The sequence below is a fragment of the Dama dama genome, chromosome 15 (assembly GCF_033118175.1).
Source record: "Dama dama isolate Ldn47 chromosome 15, ASM3311817v1, whole genome shotgun sequence".
Lineage (NCBI taxonomy): Eukaryota > Metazoa > Chordata > Mammalia > Artiodactyla > Cervidae > Dama > Dama dama.
Genome location: NC_083695.1, coordinates 56,030,352 through 56,051,417, shown reverse-complemented (window position 1 = coordinate 56,051,417; position 21,066 = coordinate 56,030,352). Strand labels below are relative to the sequence as shown.

The 21,066-nt window shown below is 37.4% G+C and overlaps 1 pseudogene; it reads right to left on the bottom strand.

The window, feature by feature from the left end:
• Positions 1–12,136: 12,136 nt before the first annotated feature.
• On the bottom strand, positions 12,137–13,595 carry LOC133069876 (rab GTPase-activating protein 1-like; annotated as a pseudogene).
• Positions 13,596–21,066: the final 7,471 nt, after the last annotated feature.

Below are 21,066 nucleotides of genomic sequence, written 5' to 3'. Positions count from 1 at the left end.
AAATCTGTACATTGCCTTGAGTAGTATAGTCATTTTGACACTATTGATTCTGCCAGTTTAAGAATATGGTATATCTTTCCATCTGTTTGTGTCATCTTTGATTTCTTTCATCAGTATCGTATAGTTTTCAGAGTACAGATCTTTTGCCTTTTTATATAGGTTTCTTCCTAGGTATTTTATGCTTTTTGATTCAATGGTGAATGAGATTGTTTCCTTAATTTCCTTGTCTGATCTTTCATTGTAGTGTATAAGGAATACAAGGGATTTCTGTGTATTAATTTTGTATCCTGCAACTTTACTGAATTTATTGACTACCTCTGATAGTATTCTGTTAGCATTTAGGATTTTCTATGTAAAGAAGCATGTCTTAAGCAAACAATTTTACTTATTTTCTAATTTAGATCCCTTTTATTTCTTTTTCTTTTCTGATTTCTTTGACTAGGAGTTCCAAAACTATGTTGAATAAAAGTGGTGAGAATGGAAATCCTTGTCTTGTTCTTGATCTTAGATGAAATGCTTTCAGCTTTTCACTGTTAAAAACGATATTAGCTGTGGGTTTGTGGCAGAAGGTGACTATTCTGAGTAGAGCCAGTCTTAGGGACATAGGAGCCATATGTTTGGGGAAGAGTTGTGAAACCCATATTATAGTAGTGGCATCAACCCATGTTCTTCTCTCTAGGGAGAAGTCAATGTTCATGGGATATGAGAGTCCTTGTCATGCTTATTTTCTTCAGAAACAGACCACGTTCTGATGTGTCTCATGATAACATGATGGTCTAAAAATGAGAGGCTTGATTTTAGTTTTTCCTGTAAACATCCCAGAGGCCCATGGCACTACTTTCTTTCAGCCTGGCACAAGTCTCAAAAACTAGAAGATAGCCTTGACATTCAAAGTATGGTAGTTTTCCCTCCTGACCTTTGCCCTTTTCTAAATATAGTATCTTCATAGTGACATAGTAATATTCTTCTGCAAATTATATAAGAGCTGTTCACATGGATTTAAACAGTAAATCTAAGAAATAGGTTGCTCTTTACCTGATGACTCAGAGGTTATTATTTATTCTTGCATTTTAGGCATTTTAGAAAAAATTAATTCCTGAGTATATTATATTCAATTGAATTTGAAGCCATAAAGAGGAAAGAAATAATAAGAACTGGAGTAGAAATAGATGAAATGGAGACTAGAAAAGCAATAGAGAGGCTCAATGAAGGCAAAAATTGATTCTTTTTAAAACAATTTGACCAATTGTTTTAATTGACCAATCTAAAGATTAAGAAAAAATAGAAAATACTCAAATCCTAAAATCAGAAATTAAATAGGGAACATTATCACTGACTTTACAGGAATAAAAAGTATTACAACAAACATGGGAGTGGGTAGCCAATCCCTTCTCCAGGGGATCTTCCCAACCCAGGGATTGAACCTGAGTCTCCCACATTGCAGGTATATTCTTTATCATCTGAGACACCAGGGAAGCCCCTGTAACAAACACACAAACTACCAAAACTAACTAAAGAAGAAATAGAAAATCTGAATAGACCTATATTAAATAAGAAGATTGGACTAGCAGTTGGAAATCTCACAACACAGAAAAGCCTAGGACCACATAAATGCATTGGTGAATTCTACAAACATTTAAAGAATTAACATAATTACTTCTCAAACTCTTCCAATATTTAGAAGAGGAAAGAATACTTCTTAACTCATTTTATGAAACTATCATTATCCTGATATTAAAGCTAGTCAAAAAGACACTACAAGAAAACTATGGGCCAATATTCCTTGTGAATGTAGATATAAAATTCTTCAATAAAATGCTAGCAAATAGAATTCAGCAGCATGTTAAAAAGATCACACACCATGACCAAGGGGGATTTATCCCAGAAATGCAAGTGTAGTTCAACATGCAAAGGTCAATCAGTATAATTCACCACATTAATAGAATAAAGGAGGAGAATCGTATGTCATTTGAGGTTGAAAAAGCATTGACAAAATCCAACGTTTCTTCATGATAAAAACCCTCATTAAACTAGGGGTAGAAGGGAACTGTCTCTACATGATAAAGGCTATATATAACGAACTCCCAGGTAACATCATCCTCAAGGGAAAAAGACTGAAAACTGTTCTGCTAAAATCTGTGCTTGGTGTTTGAAAGTCAAACATTCAGAAACCTTAAATATTCTTGAAGAAGAATATATTTTCTTAAAGTTTCTGGAGGGGAAAATGTTCTCCTCTGTATTAAAATTTCTTCATGGACTTCCCTGGTGATCCAGTGGTTAAGAATCCATCTGGGGGGAGGAGCTAAGATGGCGGAGGAATAGGACAGGGAGACCACTTTCTCCCCTACAAATTCATTGAAAGAACATTTGAATGCTGAGCAAACTTCACAAAACAACTGCTGACCGCTAGCAGAAGACATCAGGCACCCAGAAAAGCAGCCCATCGTCTTCAAAAGGAGGTAGGACAAAATATAAAAGATAAAAAGAGAGACAAAAGATCTAGGGACAGAGACCCGTCGTGGGAAGGGAGTCGTAATAGAGAAAGTTTCCAAACACCAGGAAACCTTCTCACTGGCGGGTCTGGGGGAAGTTTTTGAATCTCAGAGGGCAACCTAACTGGGAGGAAAAATAAATAAAACCCACAGATTACATGCCTAAAAGCAACTCCCAGCAGAAAAGTACCCCAGACGCCCGCATCAGCCACCAGCAAGTGGGGGCGGAATGGAGAGGAGAGGGCAGCATTGCTTAGGGTAAGGACTGGGCCTGAATGCCCTGGGGGCAATCGGAGGGAGCTAACAAGAGGTAGCAACTTAAACTGTGGGATAGCAAGAGAGAGAGAGAAAAAATTAACCAGCCCGAACACACTGCGGGCCTGTTCGCAGAACAAAGGAAGAACTGAGCCATCCCAGAGAAGAGCTAGCCAGTGGCGGCGGCGGACCAGCCCATCCCCCACTGTAGGCAGGAGGCAGTGGGGAGGGGAAAGGGGTAAACTCGGCCCCAGAGATGGCACCCCCTACCAAACTGCAAATAGGCTTCCAGTTTCTAACCAAAGACTTCCTGAGATTCTGGATGGTTGACATCCGCTGGAAAGGTCGCGGCTAGAGACCAGCTCCCGAGAACAGAAACAAGGTGCACCGCACCGGCAAGCGCGGAAACTGAGGCTGGGACTACGGAGGGGATAAGATGCACCGTACCTGGGGAGAGTGCGCTTGTCAAGCTCCTGGCTGCCTGAGCTGCTCCGGCCGGGGAAGGCACAAAACGCAGGCCCAACGGAGTCTGCGCTTTTGTGGAGTACCCGAAAACTGGAATCACACACAACGCAGGGCCTGCTCCATACAGAGCAGCGTAGACAGGGAAAGCACACACCCGTGAGCGGTGGCAAACCCAGTGTGGCCAGAACACTGCGGGTCCTCCCCACACAGGCCAGTGACATTTGTCTGCAGCGCCCCTCCCTCCCTGCACCATGACTGAACAAGGGAACCTAAACAAGAGACCACCTCCGCCCGCCTGTGTTAGGGCGGAAATTAGACACTGATGAGACCTGCAAACAGAAACCAAATGAAGAAAGGGAACCGCTTCAGAAGTGACCGCTGCAACTGAAATGCCTGTGGATAACAGCGATTACACCAGAAGGGGCCTATAGATATCGAGAAGTGTAAGCTGGAACAAGGAGCTATCTGAAACTGAACCGAAACCACACTGCCTGCAACAGCTCCAGAGAAATTCCTAGATATATTTTTACTTTTTGTTTGCTTGTTTGCTTGTTTAATTAAAAAATTTTTTTCTTTTCTTTTTTTTATTCTTTTCTCTTATATTTTCTTTCAAAAATTCCCTATTACTCCTCTATTACTCCTTAACTTTCATTTTCATTTTCATATATCTTTACTATTTTTTTAATTAAAAAATTTTTTTTCTTATTTTCTTTTTTTCTCTTATTTTCTTTTGAAGTCCTCTATTACTCCTCTATTATGCCTTAATTTTCATTTTCATTTCACTATAACCATGCAAAAAAAAAAGAGGCCCTATTTTTAAACCGAACTTCATATATGTTTATTAAATTTTTTGTGTTTTTCTTTTTGTTTTTAATATTGTATTTTTAAGAGTCTAACCTCTACTCTAGATTTTTAATCTTTGTTTTTCAGTATTTGATATCAATTTTGGACATTTAAGAATCCAATATTCAGTACCCATTTTTACTCAGGAGTGTGTTGATTACTCTCTCCCACTTTGACTCTCCGTTTTCTCCCTCAAATCACCTCTATTTCCTCCTTCCCCCTTCTCTTCCCAATCCAATTCTGTGAATCTCTGCGGGTGTCTGGGCTACGGAGAACACTTAGGGAACAGAGTACTGTGTAGATCTGTCTCTCTCCCCTTGAGTCCCCCATTTTCTCCTCCTGCTCATCTCTATCTCGCTCCTCCCTCTCCTCTTCTTGATGTAACTCTGTGAACCTCTCTGGGTGTCCCTCACAGTGGAGAATCTTTTCACCATTAACCTAGAAGTTTTATTATCAGTGCTGTATAGCTGGAGAAGTCTTGAGGCTACCAAAATAATAAGACTCAAATCCAGAGGCAGAAGACTTAAGCCCAAAACCTGAGAACACCAGAAAACTCCTGACTACAGGGAACATTAAGTAATAAGAGATCATCCAAAAGCCTCCATACCTACACTGAAACCAACCACCACCCAAGAGCCAATAAGTTCCAGAGCAAGACATACCATGCAAATTCCCCAGCAACGCAGGAACATAGCCCTGAGCGTCAACATGCAGGCTGCCCAAAGTCACACCTAATACATAGACCCATCTCAAAACTCGTTACAGGACACTCCATTGCACTCCAGAGAGAAGAAATCCAGTTCCATGCACCAGAACACCTATGCAAGCTTCCCTAACCAGGAAACCTTGACAAGGGAATCGTCCAACCCCACCCACTGGGAGAAGCCTCCACAATAAAAAGGAACCACATACCACCAGAATACAGAAAGGCCACTCCAGACACACCAATCTAAACAATATGAAACGGTAGAGAAACACCCAGCAGGTAAAGGAACATGAAAAACGCCCACCAAGTCAAACAAAAGAGGAGGAGATAGGGAATCTACCTGAAAAAGAATTTAGAATAATGATAATAAAAATGATCCAAAATCTTGAAAACAAAATGGAGTTACAGATAAATAGCCTGGAGACGAATATTGAGAAGATGAAAGAAATGTTTAATAAGGACCTAGAAGAAATAAAAAAGAGTCATTTAAAAATGAATAATGCAATAAATGAGATCAAAAACACTCTGGAGGGAACCCACAGTAGAATAACAGAGACAGAAGATAGGATAAGTGAGGTAGAAGATAAAATGGTGGAAATAAATGAAGCAAAGAGGAAAAAAGAAAAAAGAATCAAAAGAAATGAGGACAACCTCAGGGACCTCTGGTACAATGTGAAACACCCCAGCATTTGAATCATAGGAGTCCCAGAAGAAGAAGACAAAAAGAAAGGCCATGAGAAAATACTCGAGGAGATAATAGCTGAAAACTTCCCTAAAATGGGGAAGGAAATAGTCACACAAGTCCAAGAAACCCAGAGAGTCCCTAACAGGATAAACCCAAGGCAAAACACCCCAAGACACGTATTAATCAAATTAACAAAGATCAAACACAAAGAAAAGATATTAAAAGCAGCAAGGGAGAAACTACAAATAACACACAAAGGGATTCCCATAAGGATAACAGCTGATCTATCAATAGAAACTCTTCAGGCCAGAAGGGAATGGCAGGACATACTTAAAGTAATGAAAAAGAATAACCTACAACCTAGATTACTATACCCAGCAAGGATCTCATTCAGATATGAAGGAGAATTCAAAAGCTTTACAGACAAGCAAAAGCTGAGAGAATTCAGCACCACCAAACCAGCTCTTCAATAAATGCTAAAGGATCTTCTCCAGACAGGAAACACAGAAAGGTTGTATAAATACAAACCCAAAACAACAAAGTAAATGACAACGGGACCATACCTATCAATAATTACCTTAAATGTAAATGAGCTGAATGCCCCAACCAAAAGACAAAGACTGGCTGAATGGATACAAAAACAAGGCCCCTATATATATGCTGTCTACAAGAGACCCACCTCCAAACAAAGGACACATAAAGACTGAAAGTGAAGGGCTGGAAAAAAATATTTCATGCAAATGGAGACCAAAAGAAAGCAGGAGTTGCAATACCCATATCAGATAAAGTAGACTTTCAAATAAAGGCTGTGAAAAGAGACAAAGAAGGACTCTACATAATGATCAAAGGATCAATCCAAGAAGAAGATATAACAATTATAAATATATATGCACCCAACAGAGGAGCACCGCAATATGTAAGGCAAATGCTAATGAGTATGAAAGGGGAAATTAACAGTAACACAATAATAGTGGGAGACCTTAATACCCCACTCACAACTATGGATAGATCAACTAAGCAGAAAATTAACAAGGAAACACAAACTTTAAATGACACAATGGACCAGCTAGACCTAATTGATATCTATAGGACATTTCACCCCAAAACAATCAACTTCACCTTTTTCTAAAGTGCACACGGAACCTTCTCCAGAATAGATCACATCCTGGGCCATAAATCTAGCCTTGGGAAATTCAAAAAAATTGAAATCACTCCAGTCATCTTTTCTGACCACAGTGCAGTAAGATTAGATCTCAATTACAGGAAAAAAATTATTAAAAATTCAAACATATGGAGGCTAAATAACACGCTTCTGAATAACCAACAAATCATAGAAGAAATCAAAAAAGAAATCAAAATATGTATAGAAATGAATGAAAATGAATACACAACAACCCAAAACCTATGGGACACTGTAAAAGCAGGGCTAACGGGAAGGTTCATAGCATTACAGGCTTACCTCAAGAAACAAGAAAAAAGTCAAATAAATAACCTAACTCTACACCTAAAGCAATTAGAGAAGGAAGAAATGAAGAACCCCAGGGTTAGTAGAAGGAAAGAAATCTTAAAAATTAGGGCAGAAATAAATGTAAAAGAAACTAAAGAGACCATAGCAAAAATCAACAAAGCTAAAAGCTGGTTTTTTTAAAAAAATAAACAAAATCAACAAACCGTTAGCAAGACTCATTAAGAAACAAAGGGAGGAGAACCAAATTAACAAAATTAGAAATGAAAATGGAGAGATCACAACAGACAACACTGAAATACAAAGGATCATAAGAGACTACTACCAGCAGCTCTATGCCAATAAAATGGACAACTTGGAAGAAATGGACAAATTCTGAGAAAAGTATAACTTTCCAAAACTGAACCAGAAAGAAATAGAAGATCTTAACAGACCCATCACAAGCAAGGAAATCAAAACTGTAATCAGAAATCTCCCAGCAAACAAAAGCCCAGGACCAGATGGCTTCACAGCTGAATTCTACCAAAAATTTAGAGAAGAGCTAACACCTATCTTACTCAAACTCTTCCAGAAAACTGCAGGAGAAGGTAAACTTCCAAACTGATTCTATGAGGCCACCATCACCCTAATTCCAAAACCAGACAAAGATGCCACACAAAAAGAAAACTACAGGCCAATATCACTGATGAACATAGATGCAAAGATCCTTAACAAAATTCTAGCAAACAGAATCCAACAACATATTTAAAAAATCATACATCATGACCAAGTGGACATTATCCCAGGAATGCAAGGATTCTTTAATATCCACAAATCAATCAATGTAATACACCACATTAACAAATTGAAAGATAAAAACCATATGATTATCTCAATAGATGCAGAAAAAGCCTTTGACAAAATTCAACATCTGTTTATGATTAAAACTCTCCAGAAAGCAGGAATAGAAGGAACATACCTCAACATAATAAAAGCTATATATGACAAACCCACAGCAAGCATTACCCTCAATGGTGAAAAATTGAAAGCATTTCCCCTAAAATCAGGAACAAGACAAGGGTGCCCACTCTCACCACTACTATTCAACATAGTTTTGGAAGTTTTGGCCATAGCAATCAGAGCAGAAAAAGAAGTAAAAGGAATCCAGATAGGAAAAGAAGAAGTGAAACTCTCTGTGTTTGCAGATGACATGATCCTCTACATAGAAAATCCTAAAGACTCTACCAGAAAATTACTAGAGCTAATCAATGAATATAGTAGAGTCTCAGGATATAAAATTAACACACAGAAATCCCTTGCATTCCTATACACTCGCAATAAGAAAACAGAAAGAGAAATTAAGGAAACAATACCATTCACCATTGCAACAAAAAGAATAAAATACTTAAGAGTATATCTACCTAAAGAAACAAAAGACCTATACATAGAAAACTATAAAACACTGATGAAAGAAATCAAAGAGGACACAAACAGATGGAGAAACATACAGTGTTCATGGATTGGAAGAATCAATATTGTCAAAATGACTATACTACCCAAAGCAATCTATAGATTCAGTGCAATCCCTATCAAGCTACCAATGGTATTATTCACAGAACTAGAACAAATAATTTCACAATTTGTATGGAAATATAAAAAACCTCGAATAACCAATGCAATCTTGAGAAAGAAGAATGGAACTGGAGGAATCAACCTGCCTGACTTCAGGCTCTATTACAAAGCCACAGTCATCAAGACAGTATGGTACTGGCACAAAGACAGAAATATAGATCAATTGAACAGAAAAGAAAGCCCAGAGATAAATCCACGCACCTATGGACATCTTATCTTCGACAAAGGAGGCAAGGATATACAATGGAAAAAAGACAACCTCTTTAACAAGTGGTGCTGGGAAAACTGGTCAACCACTTGTAAAAGAATGAAACCAGAACACTTTCTAACACCATGCACAAAAATAAAATCAAAATGGATTAAAGATCTAAATATAAGACCAGAAACTATAAAACTCCTAGAGGAGAACATAGGCAAAACACTCTCTGACATAAATCACAGCAGGATCCTCTATGACCCACCTCCCAGAATATTGGAAATAAAAGCAAAACTAAACAAATGGGACCTAATGAAACTTAAAAGCTTTTGCACAACAAAGGAACCTATAAGTAAGGTGAAAAGACAGCCCTCAGAATGGGAGAAAATTATAGCAAATGAAAAGGATTTTCATTCCTTTCATATAGAAAGGATTAATCTCAAAAATATACAAGCAACTCCTGCAGCTCAATTCCAGAAAGATAAATGACCCAATCAAAAAATGGGCCAAAGAACTAAACAGACATTTCTCCAAAGAAGACATACAGATGGCTAACACACACATGAAAAGATGCTCAACATCACTCATTATCAGAGAAATGCAAATCAAAACCACAATGAGGTACCATTACACACCAGTCAGGATGGCTGCTATCCAAAAGTCTACAAGCAATAAATGCTGGAGAGGGTGTGGAGAAAAGGGAACCCTCTTACACTGTTGGTGGGAATGCAAACTAGTACAGCCGCTATGGAGAACAGTGTGGAGATTTCTTAAATCCTAGAACTAGAACTGCCATATGACCCAGCAATCCCACTTCTGGGCATACACACTGAGGAAACCAGATCTGAAAGAGACACATGTGCCCCATTGTTCATTGCAGCACTGTTTATAATAGCCAGGACATGGAAGCAACCTAGATGCCCATCAGCAGACAAATGGATAAGGAAGCTGTGGTATATATACACCATGGAATATTACTCAGCCATTAAAAAGAATTCATTTGAATCAGTCCTAATGAGATGGATGAAACTGGAGCCCATTATACAGAGTGAAGTAAGCCAGAAAGATAAAGACCAATACAGTATACTAACACATATATATGGAATTTAGAAAGATGGTAACGATAACCCTATGTGCAAAACAGAAAAAGAGACACAGAGGTATAGAACAGACTTTGGGACACTGTGGGAGAAGGCGAGGGTGGGATATTTCGAGAGAACAGCATCAAAACATGTATATTATCTAGGGTGAAACAGATCACCAGCCCGTGTTGGATGCATGAGACAAGTGCTCAGGGCTGGTGCACTGGGAAGACCCAGAGGGATGGGGTGGGGAGGGAGGTAAGAGAGGGGATCAGGATGGGGAATACATATAAATCCATGGCTGATTCATGTCAATGTATGATAAAAACCACTACAATATTGTAAAGTAATTAGCCTCCAACTAATAAAAATAAATGGGGGGGGAAAAAAAGAATCCATCTGCCAGTGCAGGCGACACGGATTCAATCCCTGCTCTGGGAAGATTTCACATACTGAGGGGCAGCTGAGCCTGTGTGCCACAACTACTCTCTAGAGCCTGCGCTCCACAACAGGAGAAGCCAGCACAATGAGAAGACTGCGCACTGCAACTAGAGAGGAGCCCCCACTCTCATAACTAGAGAAAGCCGGTGCGCATTAGCGAAGATCAAGTACAACCAAAAGTAAATAAATGAAGTTTTTTTTTTAAAAAAGGGAGAAACTTCTTTATAATGAACATTGCTACACTCTACATTAGGCAAACGTATTACTTATTGAAGTTCTTAAATAATTGTTACTGTTCCTATAACTGGAGTATTTAATGTGTATTTTATATATATACAGTTTGCAAACAATAGGAAATCTAGAGGACATTCTTTGAGGTAAGAGGCAGTGGTGCTTAATTTTGGGTTACTTATTATCCTCTCTTTTACATGTGAATATAATAAAGTATTTTTAAAGAAGTTTAAAAATTTTAAGGAGACTATATAAAAACATGTGATATTTGGGATATAGATGAGGAATGGCTGCTTTGTTTTTTTTAAGGCATTTCTAGATTATTAATGTTTGGGCCAATTACTGTGATAGAATTTCTGCCCTCAAACCAAATCCCAGTGACATCTATTCTTCACATGAGCAACAACTGAAGTACATAGGATTAAACAAAATATTCATGTCTGTGACAGGATAAAGAAAGTGAGGAAAGTGTAAAGTGATAACGTGCTAGTTACCTCAGAGTGGTTGGTTCAGGTATGGTGATACAACAGAGTCGAAACAGAAAGGGACAGTGTCAGGCCCAAGATAAATATGTCAGGAGCTGAAAACTGTTTTGAATTTTTATCTTGAAGATAGAAATAACATTCTTATGAGAAATTGAACATTAAATATTAATAGATATGTATTAAACTGATTTTGCTTGTTGACGTATTTGTTTATTTGACAGTTATTGAGTAGCTATGTGGTAGTTTTTAGGCCTCAGAATTAATCCAAAGCAAAATTGTGAAGTATGAAGTTTCATTTCAGTCATTTTGCCTCTTTATATTATGCTCCTTTTGGATCCTTCAGCCTTCCTTTTCCTCTTTCAGGTTTAAAAACTCATAGCATTAAGACTCTGGTGACAGGAATGACAGGGCTCCTTAGGATGAAAGATGGTTGTGTTCAGAGGAAAGAAAAGTGTGTGTTTAGGAACACAGCTCTACCACATTGTTAAATTCTACTATTAATATCTGTGGATAGACAGAATTAGGGAGCACATTATATTCTTTTTGCTTTCTATTGTAATGTTATGCCTTGCTTTCATAATATATGAAGAAAAGTACACATAAGAAAAGTAACAACAAAAAGAATGTATTAAAATTTTTTTCTACCATTTCAGTTTTTTTCTTTCTAATTCGTTTTTAGTCCATCAGGCACACTCTGCTTGTTTGGCAATGTTCTTTAAATTGTTTAAAAACTCTTGCAAATTGATCAACACTAAATGTTTCCAAGTACTACAGACATTTATAACTTTTATGCATCTTGTAAACGTGAAGCTTGGTATGAGGTAATGAACATTTTAAGTTGCTTTAAAATTTAAGTATTGGACATTTAGAGTGCTCTCAACTTGACACTACTAGTGATAAAGTTGAACAAATATAACTAGTTACTATATCTAACCAAATATTTGACTAAATCATTGCTTTTCTTTGGGATCTTGAAGGATATAATACACTATGAAAGAAAAGAATAAAGTAGATTAGGATGTGACCATGCACAGCTAAAACAGTACTTTGTCATTTTCCTTTTTTCTCATTTTTTGAAGGTGGTTGATAGCCACTTTCTTTCCTTTTCCCTCCCTTTCTCTCAGCTTATGAAGATTACTTGTATAAACCCAGGAGGAGAGTTACCTGCAAATATACAAACTATAGATCCACTGGGTCTTCCTGTTGCAGATGACTCTCACATTGTCTGATATTCTTTCTCTTTTTCCCTCAGTTTCTTAGTTGGTTGATACCTTAATCTCGCAAGCCTGCTCCATTAACCTTCTTACATTTTCCTCTGCCTTGTATCTCTGAATAACTTGATTTTTTTAATAGTTGAAGAATTATTGCTTTACAGTGTTGTATTAGTTTCTGCTGTCCAACAATGTGAATCAGCTATATGTGTACATGTATTCCCTCTTCTTGAGCCTCCCTCCTACTCTGCCATCTCTGATTAACTCTAGAAAGCTGAGCTCTGAAGAACTTTTAAGTACCTTCAAATTAAGCTTGCAGAAAATCTCCCTTTGAGGTCTTTAGGAGAGCCAAGGCTGCATGAAAGATTATGTTCAGTCCTTCACAAAGCAGTAAGTCAGTGATGTGGAAGACCATGCAGAGTGGGAACTAGACAGTGAAAGGAGTGAGAAACCACTGGGGTTCATACATATGAGCTTCCAGGTTCAGATCAGAAAAGTTGTGCAGGTCCAGTGACTGTCCTTGCATTAGTCTCTCTAACCGAAAGAATTTGCAGTAATGGTCTTCAAAGCTGTTTTTGCAGAAGTCTCATAAATATTCATTCCTGATTTTCACCAAAACAGAGAATACCATTCCTCTGGCATATGCAGCAGTGATACAGCAGCAAGAAAAAACTGTTCTTGATGGATGTCTTCATCATAGAGTAGGCCTTGCAGATCTTGTAGAGCAATTCGTGGTCATGTCCTCTGGTATCTTTAATTATATGCAGGAAATGTGTGATGAATATCACTCTCCTGGGCTTACTTCATTGTGATAAGAAATTGATATCTATCCAGCATTGCCTGGTTGTCATGACAGCCTGCTAATCATTACCTCTTCCTTCAGTGCTTCAGGAACACCATTCTTTCCCACAGCAGATAGCCCTTTCTGTCGTGCACCAAGGTTATTGTGCCATCTTCGTAACAATTCTCCCCAAGAATATAGGATCATCTCAGGACAGCACTTAGACACACCACCTGTTACACTTGAGAGTTCATTATCACCTCTTTTGCTTCATCCTCCTGCGGTGACACCCTATCCACTAACAGGAGTGATTGGTTCCTCCTTCTCAGATTTGCACTGTCGACTGAGCACCTCATGTATTTCCTGCATTGGTATGGCTTTTTCCCTCAGGTTGTTTCAACCTTGTGAAGAAGTAAAAGGGTTTCTCCTGAAATGCCACAAACACTCTTTTGCAGGGTACACATGTACAGCTGTCTCAGCTGAAAATAGATAGCCTCCACTGCCTCTATGACTGCCATATCCTTTGCCACAGTCATATATACTCGTTTATCTTTTGGAGTTTCTTCATTAAGTGCCGAAATACTGGTGCTTTGCTATTCCACATGCCAGTGATGATATAAGCTCTCCCATCATAGCTCTTTCCCATGGATTCCATCTCCAGTAAATAAATGTCATAGTTCTTCATGTTTCAACCTAGGCTTAATAAGATTCCAAAGCATATTTCAATAGCTAATTCTTTGTTAGAAAGTTGGTACACTGTAATCACAACCTTCTTTTCTATCCCCTGTTTTAATTTGACAGTATTTTTAAAATGTAATATTAGTATAAAAGATTATGAAATAGGGAGTAAAAGTCTTGCTGTCTCTGATCATCCCTATTCAGATTTCCAAAGGTAAAACCATTGTTTCTTATATATCCTGACATTTGCTATTAGAGTGCAAACATATATCTATATGATCCATATGTGTATATATGTGTATATGTACACAGACACACACAGAGGATCAAACTAAACTAACTTTTCTTTAGGTTACTTTTTCACCCAAAAATGGGTCTTAGGCATTTTCCCATGGGAATGCATTTTTTTTAGTGGTTCCATAGCATTTTATCTTATGGCTGTACCATAATAATTTATTTAATGAGTTGGAGAAGGCAATGGCACCCCACTCCAGTACTTTTGCCTGGAAAATCCCATGGACGGAGGAGCGTGGTAGGCTGCAGTCCATGAGGTTGCTAAGAGCTGAACACGACTGAGCGACTTCATTTTCACTTTCATGCATTGGAGAAGGAAATGGCAACCCACTCCAGTGTTCTTGCCTGGAGAATCCCAGGGACGGGGGAGCCTGGTGGGCTGCCCGTCTATGGGGTCGCAAAGAGTCGGACACGACTGAAGTGACTTAGCAGCAGCTCATGATGACATTAGATGGTTTCCTGTTATATACTATGTCAAGCAATGTTGCAATAATCATATGTACTTGTATATGAGTTTATATGTAAGAACAATTTGTAAAAATGGAATTTCTAAGTCAACAAGTATTTCATCAGATGTTACCAACTTGTTCTTTAAAAATGTAATACTGGTTTACACTACCAGCAACAGTTGATGGGAATGTCTTGTTTCCCTTCCCTCTGGCCTATACTGAGCATTATCGATCTTCTTAATCTCCAGTGTATAAGATGAAAAATGATATCCTACTTCTGGCTTTTATTTTGTTTTGTTTTGTTAGAAGTGCCAATGTGAGGAAAGTCTTAGTGATTGATGGAACCATACAACAATAAGTAAAGTACAATGACAGAATGTGTTAAACTGAAACTACCAATGTGAGCCATAAAAAGCAATCTTTACTGTGGCAGTCCAGTGCAACCACAGTAGAAGCACTTTTGCTTACTACCATGCTTATAAAATCCACCTCTGGACCCATACTTTGACCTCTAATGTCATTCTCTTCTAGAGGAAACTGAGGTTTTTGAGGATAGTTAATGTCATGTCCTGCATCAGGAAAAAATTGGAAAACATCCAAAAAAATAATTTTTTTTTAAAGAAAGTCAGGATGTTCTTGGGATCATTAAAGGGAACTCTAAACAAGCAAACCAGGCCAGTTTAAGGATGTTCCCTTGACCAAGCTGAGTCAATTTGATAATAAGAAATTATAATAATCATGTTAAATTAGAGCTCACTGAATTTTTAAAAGACCATGAGTTTCTAGTGATACCCCAAAGGAAAATTTATACAAAGTATAAAAATGATAGTTGTAATATAAAAAGATGAATAGAATAGATTATGCCTAGCTTGTGTTAATTCTAAGAAGTAGAAAAATCCTTAATATATATTTCAATGCTAATATTATAATACTATACATATACATATAATACACTATACATATATACATATGTAGATTAATGAAATGTAAAGAAGAGTCCAGAAATAGGCATATATATGAGATCAATTGATTTTCAACAAATATATAAAGCAATAGGGAAGGCATAGTCTTAACAAATGGTGCCACTGGTTCTATTGGACATCCATACACAAAAATGATGAACTTTTATATCGTACCGTGTATGTTTTCTATGCTTCTATAACAAATCACCACAAATTTAGTAGCTAAAAAAATTCACAAATTTATTATTTTATAGTTGTATAGGTTAGAGGTCAAACATGGTCCTCACTGAACTAAAAGCAAGGTGTTGGCAGAGTTGTGTTTCTTTCTGGGGGATTTAAGGAAGAATCTGTTTCCCCAGTGTTTCTAGCTTCTAGATATTGCCCACATTTCTTGGCTCATGGTCTCTTCCCTCTGCCTCTTTTTTTTTAGATTTTTTTTTTTTTAATTTGGAGTACTTTTAAAGCCTTTATTGAATTTGGTGCAGTATTGCTTCCGCTTTATGTTTTGGTTTTTTGGCCCAGAGGCATGTGGAATCTTAGCTCCCTGACCAGAGATCAAACCCACACCCCTTGCGTTGAAAGATGAAGTCTTAACCACCGAACCACCAGGGAAGTCCCTCCTCTGTTTCTAAAGCCATCAAAGTTGAATTTCTCTTGACCCTACTTCAATTTTTACATCTCCCTCTGACCGCAAACAGAGGACACCTGTAATAAGATTGGACCCACCAATAAAATCCAGGGTAATTTCCCCAGCTCTGTAACCTTAATTACATCTGCAAGTGCCCTTTGCTATGTAAGTGACTTCAGTTCAAAGTATCTGCCAAAGTGGATATTTTTTATCCTCTTGACTAATTTTAGAGTATATCTTTCAGTGTGAGGTAGTGGGTCTGATTGGATAGGGCAAACTTCAGGATAGGCAAATGGTAGGATTGTTGATAAGGTGAGGCAAGGATTATGAAGCCATACTTGAAGGGTAAAGCCATTTGAACAGTCATCTGAGTGATCTCTTGTTCTGGAAAGGGAGCTATTTACACTGATGAAGGCTGTGTGCGTAGTCTTTTGTTCAGATCTATAGATTTTCAGGACATTCTTAAAACAAGCAAAAAAATTATTTATAATTTTATTTTCTGGGGCAAGAATTTCCTAGAATACAGTCATGTTAATGAAAACAGTTCTTAGCTTTTTTAAGCTATGTTGCTTTCAGTTGTTTCAGCTTCAGTCATATCCTCTGTAAGATTCATCTCATCTCTTTTGTTTAGAAGTCATCTTTTTTCCATTTTGTTATTCAGTATCTGTATCTCTGTGGTTTTTTAAACATTAATTAAAAGAATACATGAAGCTAGATTATTTACACCTAGTATTCACATTCACACATAGATATCCCACATCTGTACTAGAACATGCAGAGGGCTTAAAACAGTGCCCACCTAGAATAAGTGCTCATTAAATGTTAACTAATAATTATCCCTCACTACAATAAAACATATCAGTAAACTGTCCCAGTTTTCTCAAGGATCAACTCCCTTGTTGTCTTATATATTTTCTATACATCATTATGCTAAAAAAGTTTCTGTCTTTTTTTCCATTTTGAAGCATACATACATCCATATAGGCAATGCTGACATATTCCTGTATGTATTCCAGTCTAGGTTTGTGCAAGAGACATCCTTAACTAACTTAAGTGCACCCCATCAATGTTGTGGTTACACATTGCAAAAAATATAATTGCAAGGTACAGGGTCTTCAGGTGTAAACAGAACCGTCCTCCATCATTCTCAGGCTCTCTAGTCTACTACTGCCTAAACTCACACCTGAGGAAACATAGCAATCAGTTTCTTAGCCCTTTCCAAGAGATATTTGAGCAAATGGTTAGACAACTATTGGGTTTATGTTGGATGGGTTCTTGTAACAGTCTGCATTTACCTCTAACATTTACCACACTTTGAAATTAAGCTCTATGAGAGCAGGGATTTTTATCAGTTTTGTACATTGCTGTAATCCCAGTGCCTGACACAGAGATAGAACTTCAATAAATATCTGTCAATAAATCCCTGGGTTGGGAAGATCTCTTGGAGTAGGAAATGGCAACCCACTCCAGTCTTCTTGCCTGGAAAAGTCCATGGACAGAGCAGCCTGGTGGGCAGCCTGGTGGGCCACAGGCAGTATCTGCCACAATGAGTCAGATACAATTGAAAGACTGAGCACACACACATGCACACAGTCATTCAATATGGCTCCCGTCTTCTAGAACCAAATGGTTTGCTTATCTCAACAATATGCATTCAGAGCACCCACTTCTGTCTTGCCCTTGCAGAGAAAATTATTTTCTGTCTTGAATGACTCCAAAATATGTAGAAATGTACATGTTTTCCTCTTCTCCTACTTCTTTTATAAATTGGTGTTGACGTTTTTGTTTTTATTAATAGTTTGGAATTTATAATAAAAATCAAAATGCTGACAAGGTCTGTCTCTGATAACAAGTTTTACAGATAGCTCAGAGAATAAAGCTTCCCTGCATTACATTAAAATTCATCTCTTGGAAAATTATATAATGTGGTTGGCTGGAGATGAAGATAATTTATCAATTTATTTTGTTGATGCATATTCCATGATCATAACTTTTCTAAAATTAAATCTGAATGTATAACAATTTAAAACACCTTAATGCTAAGCCTTTTCACTTGAGTTAGCGACTTTTATCAAACTAGAGCTCTAAAATTACCTAGCATCATTTATCCCAATGATGTAACACATCAATGGCTTACTTTGTATCATTTATTTTCATAATTTATCTTTCATGAAAAATATTACCAAAAGTGTTTACCATAAAAGTGAGTGAAACTTAACGACAAAAATAATAAAATTCAAATTAAAGAGAAATGATTCAGAAGATGGGAATCATTGATAAATAAAGAGTGAATGAGGGGATTATAGAAACATCTTGTGATGTTCAATTATTGACCCTCTGTAAAGCCAAAACAAAGGTCAACAAAGGTCTGTCTAGTCAAGGCCATGTTTTTTCTAGTGGTCAGGTATGGATGCGAGAGTTGAACTATAAAGAAAGCTGAGGGCTGAAGAGTTGATGCTTTTGAACTGTGGTGTTGGAAAAGACTCTTGAGAGTCCCTTGGACTGCAAGGAGATCCATCCTAAAGGAGATCAGTCCTGGGTGTTCATTGGAAGGACTGATGTTGAAGCTGAAACTCCAATCCTTTGGCCACCTGATGCAAAGAGCTGACTCATTTGAAAAGACCCTGATGCTGGGAAAAATTGAGGGCAGGAGGAGAAGGGGATGACAGAGGATGAGATGGTTGGATGGCATCACCAACTCAATGGACAGGGGTTTGGGTAGACTCCGGGAGTTGGTGATGGACAGGGAGGCCTGGCATGCTACGGTTCATGGGGTCGCAAGGAGTCTGCCACAGCTGAGTGACTGAACTGAACTGAAAGTCAAAACTCATTTTGAATATGTAAAAAAGTGGTTACATTATTCACATAGCTACATTCTGGGATAAGAGTAAAGTTGGAAGTCAGTATGGTGGAAGATGAGTCACTATGGTGGAAGATAGTGGAAGATATTCAGGGCAAGAATATTATTAAAGTTCTCTAGAGTAGAAATGTTGGGATGGTCTCATAGAGAGTATAGGATATTTTAATTGTTGTTGATGATTTCCACTAAGATAGGCTACATTTATGACTATAGGCTTTTAATCACAGATAATAGAATTAGGGAAAACTTCAAGTAATTAATTTACTCCTCTTTCACCTCTGAAACAGTCCATTGGTATACAGTGCAAATATTACAAGTGTAAAATTAAAAAGAGATACTGTGACCCCTTTCCATAACCAACCCCTTAAGGTGCATCCAACCTTTTTGTTCATTTTCTATTTCTAGAGGATTACACTTCTGAAATGTCTTTAGAATTCCTGATCTCTTTATCTTTTCATTACTACTGTTCTTGTCATCTTTCACAGAGACTAATCAGGTAGCTTCCTAAATGGTATCTCTGTATCTAGGTTTTCTCCTCTTCAGTATATCTTCCATCCTTCTGCTATTTACATGTCTAAGTAACTAGATAATCATATTACTTCTCGATTCACACACATCTGTTGGCATATCACAACTTAAATTTTAAAAAGCTCCAAAATATTTAATATGGCATTTGATCTGACTCAATCAATTCTTCCAGATTCATTTAGTAACCAGTTCCCATTCTTACCATATTGAAATGGGCAATATTGTTTAAACTTATGGTACTTTATGTTCTCAAGGCATTTCAACTTCTTCCACCTGAAATGCTCTCTCGCCAATCCTTTCTCCTCTTTTTTGCTTGCAGAGATTTTACTGTTCCATCACAGCATCTTAAATGTCATCTCCTATGTGAAGCTTTCTCAGGTCCTCATTCTCAGACAGAACTGTTACTTCCTCTTGACAGCTATGATTCTTCGTTTAACCTCCATCATAGCACTTAGCAGTGTGAATTTAAATGAGACAATGTCTCTCAAACTCTTAAATAAGGAATGGAACAGAATCATAGGTTTATTGCTATTTTAAATATAAAGGAACAAGAAGGACATTATGAAGCTCTTCATGCTTAGTGAAGAAATCCTGCAAGCATTTATACTTTTCAGAAAAAAGCAGTCAATTTAAACGTTATTATTTGAGCAAGAAGTTATTACATAAGTCTACCAATCATAATTACAGATTTCTGACAACTATAAGGTCCCTTTCACAGGATATAGCAATATACTGAGAAATTCAGGTATCTTAAAAGACTTTTCTTTTAAACAGAGGAAGGTTAAAGTAGATTATGTAGTTTTTACAGGGGCTTCCCTGGTGGCTCAGATGGTAAAGAACCTGCCTGCAGTGCAGGAGACCCAGGTTCGATCATGGGGTTGGGAAGATCCTCTGGAGAAGGGAATGGCTACCCACAGTAGTATTCTTGCCCAGAGAATTCCATGGACAGAGACGCTTTGCAGGGTTGCCAAGAGTTGAATGCAACTGAGCGACAAACACTTTCACAGGTCTTCACGTTGGATAAAAGGTAGGAGTGATATTTTTGTGAATGTCCTAAATTTGTTACTTCATCAGAGCTGGCTTTACAATATGGGATAATGTGTGCTTTTTTGCAGCTCAAGGGAATATTTTCTTTTCTTCCTAAGAGTCTTATTGTGAGAAGCATTCTCAAAGTCATTAGATTAGTTAGAGACTAAAAGGAGACTTGAGAATCTTAAAACTTACAGTATGGCAAAGAAGAGAACAAGATAGATGTTTAACAAATGGGATATTAGGCATATAATATTTTGCTTCCATATCAGAGTTTATTCTGAATGGCATTAGAACACCTTAAAGATTGGTCCTTAATATTATTTAAACTAATACTTTCCATCCTTAACATAAGGAGGTTATTTAAGTATTAGAATGTTTTGAGTGGTGTAACCAATGTATTCCCTTGTCCGTCAAAGAGGAAAGAAAGTATAATCATCTTTCTATCTATTAGTAGAGTCTCCAATGTAATATAAGATCACAGGACTAATCCAAAGTGAATATCTAGCATATTTTCTGGAATAAGCTCAGATTTACTATGAACTTCAGGGAACAGAACTCAAGAGACTTCATCCTAACCCTATGTTTTCCTCTTATTTGAGCAGGCTTCATTATGTTTAAGCACTCTTCCGATTAAGAAGTATATTAAAGACAAGACTACAGGCTCAAAATGGAGATGTTCATACTAA